The 13,773-nt window shown below is 41.8% G+C and overlaps 1 non-coding gene across 1 annotated transcript; it reads left to right on the top strand.

The window, feature by feature from the left end:
• The first annotated feature begins 825 nt into the window (after positions 1-825).
• Positions 826-940, top strand: LOC119265051. The gene has a single exon (XR_005131372.1). It is a non-coding gene; the product is annotated as a U5 spliceosomal RNA (small nuclear RNA).
• The last annotated feature ends 12,833 nt before the right edge of the window (positions 941-13,773 follow it).

Raw genomic sequence — 13,773 nt, 5'->3', positions numbered from 1 at the left:
GAATGCCCTCCTTCCTTAGAGTTTTATCCACAATACACAATGTTCCACACATTATAAATATTCTTAAATGTTCTATTTGTTCTAGAATTGTGTGTCCTCCTCCTCCATTTCTCTGATCCTCATCACGCCGTTCAGGTTTGCTGTTTTCTGGTAAGAGCAGCTCAGCTTTCAACTGTTTCTCATTAATGCAGTGTTTCAGTCGTTCCTTTAATGAAGATATTAGTCTTCTCTTTTAGCCAAGAAAGAAGGAATGAGTTTGGAGGAGTGCATGTATATAAAGGGGATGTCCACCACTTTCTTAAAATTTCTGCATAATTTGTTTGAGATGTAAACAGAGAGATTCAGAGCAGTTTGGTGTGAAATGGTTCAGATGTCTTTACAGTGGTGGTGATGGGAACCAGGGGTCTCCACGACTACAACACAGATATATACATTTTATTTACCATCCAGAACCACCAGAGAACCTACACAAGTCTTCTCACAGCAAAGGCATAGTAAAATCAGAGCAACTGCCTAGAATTACTATATAAACCCAATGAATTCATCAGATGGAAAATGCAAGTTTCAGTGATAGTGCGATGATCAGGACAGTGCAAATAATACACAAATAGTACAAATGGCCTGGTGAGTAGCAAACATGAACCTGAAAACAACCAACTGTTATATACTTTTTATACTCAAACACATACATTTCTAGGCAAGTGCAAAGCAATTTAGTTAATTTCTGTTTTCAGTTCTAAGAATTCCAGCTTTGTTGTTGGAAAGTCCAGAACTGAAATTGTCCCGTGTTGCTATGCTACCACCCCAACCACCATCACTCCACTATAGCACGGGTTTCTCTTCATTCAGGCACAAATCTTTGGCCTTTTACTAAAGATTTCCGTGGAGAGGAACATTGACAAGTTCTTCTTAATTTTGAAGGCTCTACTATGGCAAAGCTAAAACTGTGAGGTTAAGGAACAAGCCCTGTGACCAGAAGTTTACTGGTTCGATCCCCTCGGCTGACAGTCCATGACTGAAGTGCCCTTGAGCAAGGCCCCTAACCCCCAATTGCTCCCCAATTGCATGGATAGGGCTGCCCATTGCTCCGGGCAAGTGCCCTCACTGTCCCCTGTGTGTTCACTAGTGTGCATGTATGTATGTGAGTGTTTCACTATACGGATGTGTTAAATGCAAAGTTTTAATTTCACAGTGTGCAAACACAGTGACAAATGGTTTTATATTCTATCCTAGTTAGAAATCTTTAGCAGTTGTCATATTGGATATTTGCCTGCCATTCTGCAATAAAGCAAAGTACATTTCTTAAGGCTCTTTTTACTCTGAAGTACATTCTGAAGTAGTTTTGAGTTCACGAGCATTAGGTCACCACATATAATGCAACTTGCATTTGGTAAAGTTTCATAAAAGGGCAAAACATTATATATATATATATATATATATATATATATATATATATATATATATATATGTATATATGTATATATATGTGTGTGTGTGTGTGTGTGTGTGTGTGTGTGTATTACAGTATATAGCTATTTTAGAAATGATAGACAAATCTACAGGCTTTAGATCAGACATCAGTGCAATGTTCTGCAAATCATGTAAAACATATTTTAAAGTGGAAATAGTAGAAATACAACATATCAAATGTTGTAACTGTGAAATAATTTTTTTTTTAAAATATCTGCCCATTTTGAATTTGAGGCCAACAACACATTCCATAAAAGTTGGGACGGGGGCGTGTTTACCACCAGGTGTTCCATCACCTCTTCTCTTAACAACACTCTGTAAGCGTTTGAGAACTGAGGAGAGGCTGTTGTAGTTTTGAGAGTGAAATGTTTGCCTGGTCTTGTTTGATACAGGATTTCAGCTGCTCAACAGTTCAGGGGCTCATTTATCGTATTTTTCATTTCATAATGCAGCAAATGTTATCAGTGTTAAGAGGTCTGGACTGCAGGCAGGTCAGTTTAGCACCCAGACTCTTAATACAGAGCAATGCTGTTATAATTGGCGTCATAATTGATTCAGATTGATGCAGATTTATCATTTGATCAACACATAAGCAGCATCACTAGGATAGCTTTTTTACATCTTCGCAACATTGCCAAGATAAGAAATGCCCTGTCCCTGCGTGATGCAGAAACACTAGTACATGCCTTTATTCCTTCCAGGCTAGACTACTGCACTACTGTCAGGATGTACGAGCAGGAATCTAAGCAAACTTCAACTAGTCCAAAACGCTGCAGCCAGGGTCCTCACTAAAACTAGAAAATCTGACCATAACAGTCCAGTGCTATCCTGTTAAATTCCGTATTGATTATAAAATCCTTTTATTGACATATAAAGCCCTACATGGGCTCGCTCCTGAGTACCTGCAAGACCTTATTTCCTATAACGAGCCATCACGACTACTCAGATCCCAGAGTGCTGGCTTCTTAATAGTTCCTAGAATTCATAAGGCTGCAGCTGGGGGAAGAGCTTTTTCTTATAAAGCCCCCAAACTCTGGAATGATCTTCCAGAAAATGTTTGGGACTCAGACACAGTCTCAATCTTTAAGACTAGGCTGAAAACTCACTTGTTCAGTTTAGCTTTTGGTAGTTAATTGTTCCCCCTTAGATAAAGGCAGCAGATCCAGGGGTCCATGGACACAGGAAATTATAGTAAACTGAGACGCTGGTGCTGTCATCCTACTGCTCGCACGTGGTCACTCAGGTTTGTGGACGGTGGAGCGGAGGGTTGCCAAACTGTTTCAGAGTTATATTGTGTCTGTCTCCTTCTGGTTCTCTCCTTTTAGTTAAGCTAAGTTTTTATAGTATATTCCCTGTTTTACGTACAAACAGACAGAATAAAACTAATTCCCTCTCCCTGCCTTTTTTCAGAGTATACGACCACCCACATGTCTGACCAGACACTGAAGGACGACTGATGTCGAGCCCTCTTACCACCCACTTAAGACCAGCGGCCCACGCCCCAGCTGCCGCCACCTGCCTTGGACTAGCTGCCCACCCTACACTGAAGTTTTTATGGACTCCTAGCTATTACTACTACTAATACTACTGCTATTAATATTAGTAGTATAATCACTTGTAGGTAGTTTGACCAGAGGAGGATGGGTCCCCCCCTATTGAGCCTGGTTCCTCCCAAGGTTTCTTCCTCAGCTCTGAGGGAGTTTTTCCTTACCACTGTCGCCCCTGGCTAGATCACTGGGGGGTTTTACATTCATGTTAAAACTGTCTTTTCTGGAATTCAGTGAAGCTGCTTTGTGACAACATCCGTTGTAAAAAGCGCTACAAATAAAGTTGATTTGATTTGATTTGTGGAATAGCATCGTCTTGCTATGCTGTTTCTGTACAATTTTCAAATAAATCTTCTGCTGTTTTTCACATTTTGTGCCTCATATTGTTATTCATATACTTAACTGTGCTTCTTTTCCATAAGAGATGAACATTTGCAAGTGAAATATTGTGTTGTTTCAGAAAAAGTGCAAAAGCAATAGAAAAAAAAAGAGTTTAGAAATATATAAACTGAAACTGAGTGAAACTCAACACTATGATATGAAAACTCCTAGGAGTCTGTATCTGTGATAATATACACTCAGCGCCCACTTTATTAGGTACTAGTAAAAGGTTGGACCCCCTTTTGCCTTCAGAACTGTCTTAATTCTTCATGGTGTACTTTCAACAAGGTTTTAGAAACGTTCCTCAGAGATTTTGGTTGGTTATTTGAGTTCCTGCTGCCTTTCTATCAACTCGAACCAGTCTGTCCATTCTCCTCTGACCTCTCACATCAACAAGGCATTTTCGTCCACACAACTGACCGCTCACTCTTTTCCGGACCGTTCTCTGTAAACCCTAGAGATGGTTGTGCGTGAAAATCCCAGTAGATCAGCAGTTTCTGAAATACTCAGACCAGCCCGTCTGGCACCTTTTGGAACAGAAAGACCTCAGGAAAGACTGGAGAGAGAGAGAGAGAGAGAGAGAGAGAGAGAGAGAGAGAGATACAGAGACACAGGGAGAGAGAGAGAGAGAGAGAGACCAAGAGAGACAGTGAGAGAAAGAAGGAAACCAGAGAGACAGATAGAGAAAAGAGACAGACAGATAAAGAGAGACAGACCGTTTGTAGAAAACATTTCATTACGTAGAAACATCTGAAACAGTGAGAGTGAACAGCAGCTGCAGTTACAGTACCAGATCAGACCACTGTACCTTTCCTCTCCAGAGTGGATCTGCCACACACACACACACACACACACACACACACAATGATTACAATACAGAAAATACAACCACAACAGCAATAATGCAGCACACCAGAGCTACCACCTTCTGCACAAGCCCGAAAGAGGCCAGGAAAGATGTCAGTGTCTCAAGCAGTAGATCAGCTGATCAGATTTCAAAAGGTATGTTGAACAGTTGCCTGAAATCTCTGTTGCATTACCTCACTCTCATGCACAGTGTGAGTTGTTGTGATGTATCATCAGAGGTTAATCACTAAATATTTCTGTTAAATATCTCCTGTAGGTTGGAACCAGTGTACAGCAGCATCTAGATACCATCACCCAAAGCAGTCAGCCCTACCTTCTTGCCCTGGGATCCACAACGAGCAGCATTCACTCCTACTTCACTGTGATTGACCAGCATGCACTTCCATGCAAGGCGACAAGTTCCGTGGGAGCCTTTGACGAACTCTTTAAGGCCCATTTCGTCTTTAGTACATCATACAGTTCTTGCTTGAACAACATTTTCACGTTTGTGCAAACAACTATCTACAACATTGACATAGGGGAAACACAGGAAACTCCCAGAGTTGCAGAGCTAAGAGCAAAAATGGTGCGTCAGTGAAGAACTGTTGAGATGAAACTATGAGAATCTGTAAAGGGAGGACACTTCATCTTAAATGTGGTCAAGTGGGATGTTCACGTTCTTTTGGTAGCTTTTCTGGTTTTAGAAAGCATCTTAACAAGTGCCATGTAAGCAGTTCACTGGATTCTGTAGAAGATGTTTATTTTTCAAATCCTCAGAGTAATCTCAATACTTGTAATGCCACACATGTTGAAGTGTCAACTGAAAATGTAGAGTCTGAGTCAGAGCTGTCTTTGCTAGACATTGTAAATAGTTGTGCTTCTGTAATTGCTGATCTAAAGGCAGAAGGTGTAGGTCAAAGTGTATTGAATTCTGTTGTGATTTCCATGGAGGATATTGTCCAAGATATCCATCAGCATGCTAAAGAAACTGTCATTATGCGTGTGTTTTGTGAGGAAAGACAAACTGAAATGTACAAGAAGGTTGAGGAAGGTTTTGAGGAGTTAGAGAATCCTTTCACCGTTTTAAACTCTGAATACAAGCGATCAAAATTTTTATCAGACAAGTGGGAAACTGTAGAACCAGTTGAATGTGTAATTGGCTCAAGATTTGACATAAGACGAAACAAAAACACTGGGACATATGATCAGGTAGTAGTTCAAGACAAATTCATGTATGTTCCAATTTTAAAAGTTGAATCTGAAATGCCTCTGTTCTATCAGATTGATTCTGTTCTGATAATGCATGGAAAGCCGTTGCTGCTCACTGTGCCTTAGTGCCTAGTTACAGTAGCCTTTCAAGAACATTTCCATGCATATGAAGTGACCAGGTCAAAACATGGTTTTGTTTTCTTTCATGTCGACAGCCTGCATCATCATAGGCCTTTTGACATACAAACGTCATGTGGAACAAATGAAACAGCTCTGTTTGTTATCCCATATTGCTTTCTCTGGTGAGCATGTGATTTGTCATTTGACATTGATGTATTGATCTTACTATTATAAGCAAGATTGTTCATGTTATTGAATCGGTCATATTAACATTTGCTCAGTGTTATGACCTTTACAATAAACACTGGTACTTTCATCTTGTGTTATTCTGCTTGTTTGCTTTTGACAGTAATTATATTACAGTAATTCAGTAACACTATCATGTATTACCATTGTAGAGAGAAAAAATACTAAATGCAAGTGCATCAGGGTTAAATGCAACACTTTTTTTTAGTTTTGAGTTAACTCTGAAAAGTAACTATATTACTCTGAAAAGTGTGATTAAACCACAGTGTTAAATATTTTTACACATTTTGGTGTTAATTTTAACACCATTTTTAGTAGAATTTACTCTGAAAGTTTGACACTGTCCATAGAGTAACTTTAACACTATTTTCGAGTGGGACCAAATGTTATCTGAAATGGAGTTAAATTCAGCTCTGTAGGTGTTAAAGTAACACTTCTATTTTTACTGTGTACTGTGTTATCTGGGTGATATTATCACTTGTGGTGTTGGGGAGGGAGGAGTTGTCGTGTGAGGTGGTCTGAGCAGAGCTTGCAAAACAGAGCATAAAAATACCAACCATACATAAAATAATAAAGCCTCCTGAGGAGAGTCTCCTAAACCCCCATGTTCTGTCATATCTGAACAACCCCATGTTACCCCTAAAGCTAGAAAACAATGATTAACTATATGTATATGTGTAAAGGTGCTCTTCGCCAGATGTTGGCCCTTCTGCGCTGGAGGCAGGGTAGACTTTCCCTGTTGTGCCTCTGTCCCCAGGGATTATTCTGCCCCATTGGGTGGGGACTCCTTTTCTGCCTTTGGTAGATGCGCTGGTCTGCACTGGGAGAGTTGGTACCAGGCGGGACCTTTGCCGTTCAGCCGAACGGCGTGAGAAGTTCGCTCAACCACTCTGTAGGGTCCTGTCCACTTGGGCTCACACCACTTCCGCTTGATAACTTTCAGATAGATCCACTCAGATAGTGCTATCTCTGGAGGGGCGTCGGTTTCTGGTTCCCCCTTGGAGTGGACCTGCACAGAGTAAGCTTGACACAATGCTTTCAGCTCATTAAAGTAGGCTTGGTGAGATTTGTTCTGTATGTCTTTACACGCTAGTGTGGTATGGGGCCCCGGAAAAGATCTACCTGTCATCAGCTCAAAGGGCGTGAACCCTGTAGCTCTGTTTACAGAGCTTCTGATGCTAATTAATGCAATTGGTAGGGCGTCCAGCCAATTTTGCCCTGTAGAGTATACAATTTTTTTCAATTTTGATTTCAGTGTTTGGTTCATGCGCTCCACCTTCCCTTGAGACTGTGGATGATACACTGATCCGTACGCATGTTTCAGGCCTAATACTTGCTCTACCCATGCCAAGGCGTTACTTGTGAAGTGAGTACCATTATCTTTTGGGAAACCCGTGTTGGGGAATACAGTGATTGATCAACATTTTACAGACTGATTTGCTGTCTTCCCTCATAGTGGGGAACGCTTCCACCCAGCCCAAAAATTTGTCCACGAACATTAACAGATCCCTGTATTTCCTGACTGTCTGAATCATATCCGTCATCTGTGCCTTTCCTATATGTGCCAACCTGTGAGCTTCTCCCAGCACTGCTTTTGCCAAAGAGGCTTGAAGTATTGGGAGTCCATTGGGACCTTCCCAGACTAATTCACCCTTTCTACCACCTTTATCCAGCCAAATAGTCTTTTCTTCTGGGCTAGCCTGGTCTTGCACTTGCCTAAGCTTTTCTCCTGTCGGAATTGGTTCCCATAGTTCATCTTCCTTCAATACCATCTGCAAACTTGGTTCTTTATAACCTGCTGCTTCCTTTGCTGCCTTGTCTGCTGCCTCATTACCTCTTTCTACCAATGAGTCCCCTTTCTGATGTCCCTTGCACTTTATTATGGCAACCTGGTTTGGTAGTTGTATCTCTTTCTCTAGTGCTAACAACTCTTCCTTGTGTTTTACGGGTTTGCCCACACTGGTGAGATAACCTGTCTCCTTCCAGTGGGGGTAATTCGATGTGGGCTGCTCCCACTGCATAGGCTGAATCTGTGTAGATGTTAACCTCCCTACCTTCTGCTAATTCGAGCACTGCAATGACTGCTAATAGTTCCGCTTTCTGAGGGACTGTTCTTGACTTCTTTTGAGATCCCTGTCCAAAAATCATCTACTTCTACATTCATTTCTTGAACCACCGCAAACCCTGATTTTATTTCTCCACCTTCTCCCCTGTAACCGCACCCATCTGTCCACAGATTTAGTGCCCCTTCTTTTGACGTTCCCTTGAGGTCTGGTCTTATTTTCCCTTCCTGTTTCTCTACATCTGCGGCTTCTAATACGGTGGTGGCAGGATTAAGGAGATTTCTGAAATCCCCTATAGCTAAACAAACTCCTCCTGTGAGTTTAGCCAATTGTTTTAACCATGGCCCTCCCCCTGCTGTTAAAGGTGGTAACTGCAGTTCGCAGGGTATCAATACCTACATCACACGCTTCTGTCCTGTTAAAGAATCATATGATCATATTTAAAATAAAGAGACTGGAACACAAATTCATTTCTAAAGGTATCAGACAGTGAAGAGCAGCAGACAGGATTTTAGTTTTCAGACATTCTCAGTGGCTTTTCACACATTTATTCTCAAATGGTACATTTCTATGTGTAATGTTTCCCCTTAAACTTATGGTAAAACGTATTTGGTGAAAATGGTAAAGTATTCTAAAATACATGTTAGTGGTCAGAATTTATTTCAGTATTTCAAATATACAAAAAAATCTGTCCATATTTTTTCCACATAGGAAGATATCTGGTTTTTATTATTCAGAAAGTTGACAGTAACTTTTCTCTTTATTTTGATTTGTTAGATTTTTCAAAGATCTCCCATAACAAGGCAGATAAACACTATACAATAAATACAATACAGTCTTATGTCATTGATACCTAAATTCCATATTGATAAATGTAAATATTCTAATCAAAAGACGTTATTTGTTTGAATTGAACACATTTACTGGATCTGTACCAGTAAGAAAGCTGTCAAAACACAGAAATGAAATAGATCTTATGATGTTTTTGATTATATTCTTTGATATGTCTGTTTTTGTTTTTCTATTTTAGTTTTATTTCATTGTTGGTGTCTTTGGATTGATGCTTTCTTGACATTTGTACATTTGCATTTAAAATGATAAAAAAAAGAAACACAATCTTTTTCAGAGATTATGTTGGATGTTTAAGCAGGGGGTTTGTAACTATGACTATTAGGTCCAAATATCTATCAAATTCCTCTTCGCGCTGTCTGTCAATCATCTGTCAAGTGATCTGCTGCTGTTTTAATCTAAGACACGATACAGCATGGAGCCTGTGCTTTATAACACCATCTTCTACAGTGAAAATACATGGCTGTATGTTGAAGAAAGGCTTTACAGAAGAAGTCCACAGAACTTTCTCCATGAAATTTCTCCATAATTAAGTGGTTAAGATGTAAACAGAGGGGCTCAGAGTGGTTTGGTGTGAAATTCGCCATTCTAGAGAAACATATATATACAACCTCATTTCAAAAAAGTTCTGCGTGGAGAACACTGTACCCACCAAGACTGTACAGTGTTTCTCTAACAGCAAGCCATGGATTAACCCTGACATAAAGGCTCTGCTGAAGGAGAAAAAGAGGGCCTTTAGATTAGGGAACAAGTAGGAGCTGAAAGCTGTGCAGAAGGAGCTGAGGAGGAAGATCCGAGAGGGGAAAGCTAGCTACAGGCGGAAGATGGAGGAACGGCTACAGCAGAATAATGTCAGCGGAGTCTGGAAAGGCCTTAAAGCAATCTCTGGCCACAAGAAGTCCGACTCTCAAGCGGTAGGGGACCAAAAGTGGGTGAACGATCTCAATCTGTTTTTCGAGAGGTTTGATCACTCACCCGCCCCTCTCACTACACAGACATCTCTGCTGAAACCCTCTTGTCTGGCACTTCCACATGCTGCTCTCTACCCCCTCTCTCACACTCACCCCCAGCCCAACAACTTTCATCTCACACACATTTCAACACTCAGCACCCCCCCTGCTCCAGTCTGACCTTCACAATGGCCCAGGTGAGAAATGAGCTCAAGAAGATCAAGGCGAGGAAGGCTACAGGGCCGGATGGCATCAGTGCCAGGCTCCTCAAGTCCTCAGCTGTGTGGGATAGTGGAGCACATTTTCAACACAAGCCTGAAGCTGGGGAGAGTACCACAACTGTGGAAAACATCTTGTGTGGTGCCATTGCCAAAAACACAGCACCCAAAGGACCTCAGCAGCTACAGGCTGGTGGCATGATGTCACACCTGATGAAAACACTGGAGAGGCTGGTCCTTAGACAACTCCGCCCTATGGTGAGCTCATCTATGGACCCACTTCAGTTTGCCTACCAACCTGGCATCAGGGTGGATGACGCCATCATCTACCTGCTGCATGGAGCTCTTTCTCACCTGGAGAAGCCTGGGGGCACTGTGAGAATCATGTTCTTTGATTTCTCCAGTGCTTTCAACACCATACAGCCTGGGATCCTGAAGGACAAGCTGGAACAGGCAGGGGTGGGCCATCACCTAACACACTGGATCCTAGACTACCTCACCAACCGTCCACAGTATGTGAGGACAAGGAACTGTGTGTCCGACATGGTCTGTAACACAGGGGCCCCACAGGGAACGGTGTTAGCACCGTTCCTCTTCACCCTGTACACTGCAGACTTGTACAACTCACCAAACTGCCACCTACAGAAGTTCTCTGATGACTCAGCGATCGTCGGCCGCATCACAAATGAGGACGACAGAGAGTACAGAGAACTGATTCAGGACTTTGTGGACTGGTGTCTGCGGAATCACCAGATCAATGCGGGGAAGACCAAAGAACTGGTGGTGGATTTCCGTAGGCGCACACATCCCCCTCCAGCAGTGAACATCCAGGGAACGGACATTGAAAGAGTGGACTCTTATAAGTAACTGGGTGTGCACCTTAACTGTAAACTGGACTGGTCAGACAATACAGCTGCACTTTACAGGAAAGGACAGAGCAGACTCTACCTGCTCAGGAGACTGAGGTCATTTGGAGTGCAGGGGCCACTCCTGAGGACCTTTTTCGACACAGTGGTGGCATCAGCCATCCTCTATGGAGTGGTCTGCTGGGGCGGTAGCATCTCTACTGCAGACAGGAAGAAACTAGACAAACTGATCAGGAGGGCTGGCTCGGTCCTAGGGACTCCTCTAGACCAAGTGCAGGCGGTGGAAGAAAGGAGGATGCTGAACAAGCTAGCATCCATGCTGGAGAACGACTCCCACCCCATGCGTGAGACTCTGGCAGCACTGGGCAGTTCCTTCAGTGACCGGTCCATCACCCCAATTGTGTGAAGGAGCGCTATCGCAGGTCCTTCCTTCCTGCTGCTGTGAGACAGTACAACCAGCACTGCTCCCAGTAGACCACACACACATACAATATACACTTACATTCAGAATGCGAACATTCTTCATTGTGCAATATGCAAAGTGCAATACAGATTCCTATGCAACTCTTATTTTATTGTTATTTTTATTTTATAACAGTTGATGTTGCTTATATGACAAATATAGGCAAAAGCCCAAAAAACATGCTGATTGGAACTTTCAGAACATACTATTTAAGGTAAGCTCTGAGTGTGGTCACAATGACTAGGTTGAGCACTTCTGGTTCTGTACATCATGTTGAAATTCAGTCAAATAAAGTTAATTTTAGATTTGAAGTGATAATTCTGCACTTTAATGTTAGATTAGAAGTGGTACTTCTGTACTTTCATTTTAGATTAGAAGTAGTACTTCTGTACATTCATTTTAGATTAGAAGTGGTACTTCTGTACTTTAATTTTAGATTAGAGGTGGTAATTCTGTACTTTCATTTTAGATTAGAAGTGGTACTTCAGTATTGTAATTTTAGATTAGAAGTGATACTTCTGTACTGTAATTTTAGATTAGATGTGGTACTTCTGTACTGTAATTTTAGATTAGAAGTGGTAATTCTGTACTGCACCACTGCTGCTTGCACAGTGTTCCTGTAGTACCAAAAAACAAATAAACAGTTGCTGTCTATATATTCGCACCAGTGGCTTGGTATTGGTGTGACTTACAGCTTTTTTTCAGCACAGAACAGTTACCATCCTGTACTCAGAACTGTCTGGATTACCTGTGTCTGTTTCTCTTCGTATAACCGGGAAATCAACAGAGTTCTCTTTAGTTCATGTGGTTACATGATTTCTAAGGCACATCTAGCATAAAACACAAAAAGTAGCACCAACAGAAGAACTTTTCAGTTTACTCTGCATTTGGTTTCATGTGAGAATCAGAGACAGCTATTGCATCTTGCTAGTTTGTTCTAGATGGAGTTGTTTAACTACAGTGATACCACATGTTCTGTTTGAGAAAAAGGTGGTTTTGTAATGGGGCTCACCCTGAGGTGGATTAGAAACCAGGCCTCTAGGTGTGGGACACCAAAGCATTACTAGTCTACTACCAAAATTGCAAGAACAACTCAAAGGGAAAAAAAACTAAATAACTATAGAAGCTAAAGAAAGACGGGAAATTCCACGCTATGCCACAGAAAGACTTAACTAAAAGTACTCCTATGAAAAACGAAAAAAATGAGGATCATCCCACTCTCGAATTGAACTTGAGGACTGGTTTGCAGCCAACTGAGCTAAGGAAGGCATTGAAAGTGAAACCTAGATGAAAACTCGATTAAGGTGGAGAAAGAAGAGGAATAACTAAACTTAATATTTTCTCTTTTCAGTATTTATGTGTTTATATTTCTTTTTATTTATTTTTTATTTAAAATAATAATAACAAACATATGGTTATGAATGTGTTACGACTGGCCCCTCCCAGTCTTCCATGTGCTTTTTGTTTTGGTCTAGTCCATGTGCTTTCTTTGTTTTGATTCCTTCCCAGTCCAGCCCCCTTGTTTTTTGACTCTGCTCCTGATTGTTACCACCTGTGTTTTCCACCTGTGTCCTGTTATCCCTTGTTAGCCCTCTTGTATTTTAGCCTTGCGCTTTTCCTAGTTGTTTGTTGGTCTTTGTATGGTTTGTGCTGAATGCATTGTTTGTATTGTGTTTGGTGTTACCTCTGCTAGCCTCCGTTGTATTTTCTGTGCTCCCTTGTTTGTTTACCCTGTGTTTTCTTGCCGTTGTGTCTGCCGAACATTCTCTTCGTCTTGGCTCATTGACCTTAGACTGTTGTGACCATGACCCTGGATTTGCCCCCAATAAATCTTGTTTTTCTCCTCATTACAGAATGCATATGCCATTGCCAAAAGGGACTTGAGAGTAAAACTTAGTAGCCAAGAGATAACTGAGAAACATGAGTGCATTTACCCAAATACTGGCTTTGGTCAAGGTATGCTAACTCATGACTGAGCATGGGTCAAACAAAGATCCATGCTTCAGTAGAAGTACTCCTTCCTGTGACACATCGAGGCTGACCCCTCACATGACCCATGACCATGAATGTAGGTACCTGAATTCTCTGATCAATTCGGGTCCAAAATATATCAGACTGGAACCCAAGACTGTTTCTCAGGGCCATGCCCTTCCCAGTCCACCAGGTATTTTGTCCTGCTCCAGGCTCTGCGTGAATCTAGTTGGGGCCTGATTGTTTAGGAAGCATCCAAATGTGGACCTACATGCTATGGAGCCAGCTTTCTGACAGATCCTTGGAAGATAGCCACACTCATTGCCCTGAGCAGGCAGAGGAAGGGCCCTACTCTCCCACACTGGTTGCCAACTCGCTTACAATCTTCGGATATAACTAGAAGGGCTCTTCTCCAAGCTTGTCAACTACATAATACCAGCTGCTCATTGACACCCCTACTTGCACCTCATGCTCAGGTAAGAGAGGGGACAGGTTATCAAATTGGCACGCAAAGGCTGACATCCCCAGCTATGACTACCACAAAGTGTTGTGGGCATCATCCGTCCACAGACAG

Source organism: Pygocentrus nattereri, chromosome 13 (genome assembly GCF_015220715.1).
Source record: "Pygocentrus nattereri isolate fPygNat1 chromosome 13, fPygNat1.pri, whole genome shotgun sequence".
Classification (NCBI taxonomy): domain Eukaryota; kingdom Metazoa; phylum Chordata; class Actinopteri; order Characiformes; family Serrasalmidae; genus Pygocentrus; species Pygocentrus nattereri.
The sequence above is the reverse complement of the archived record's forward strand: the minus strand, read 5'-3'. Positions and strand labels throughout refer to the sequence as shown.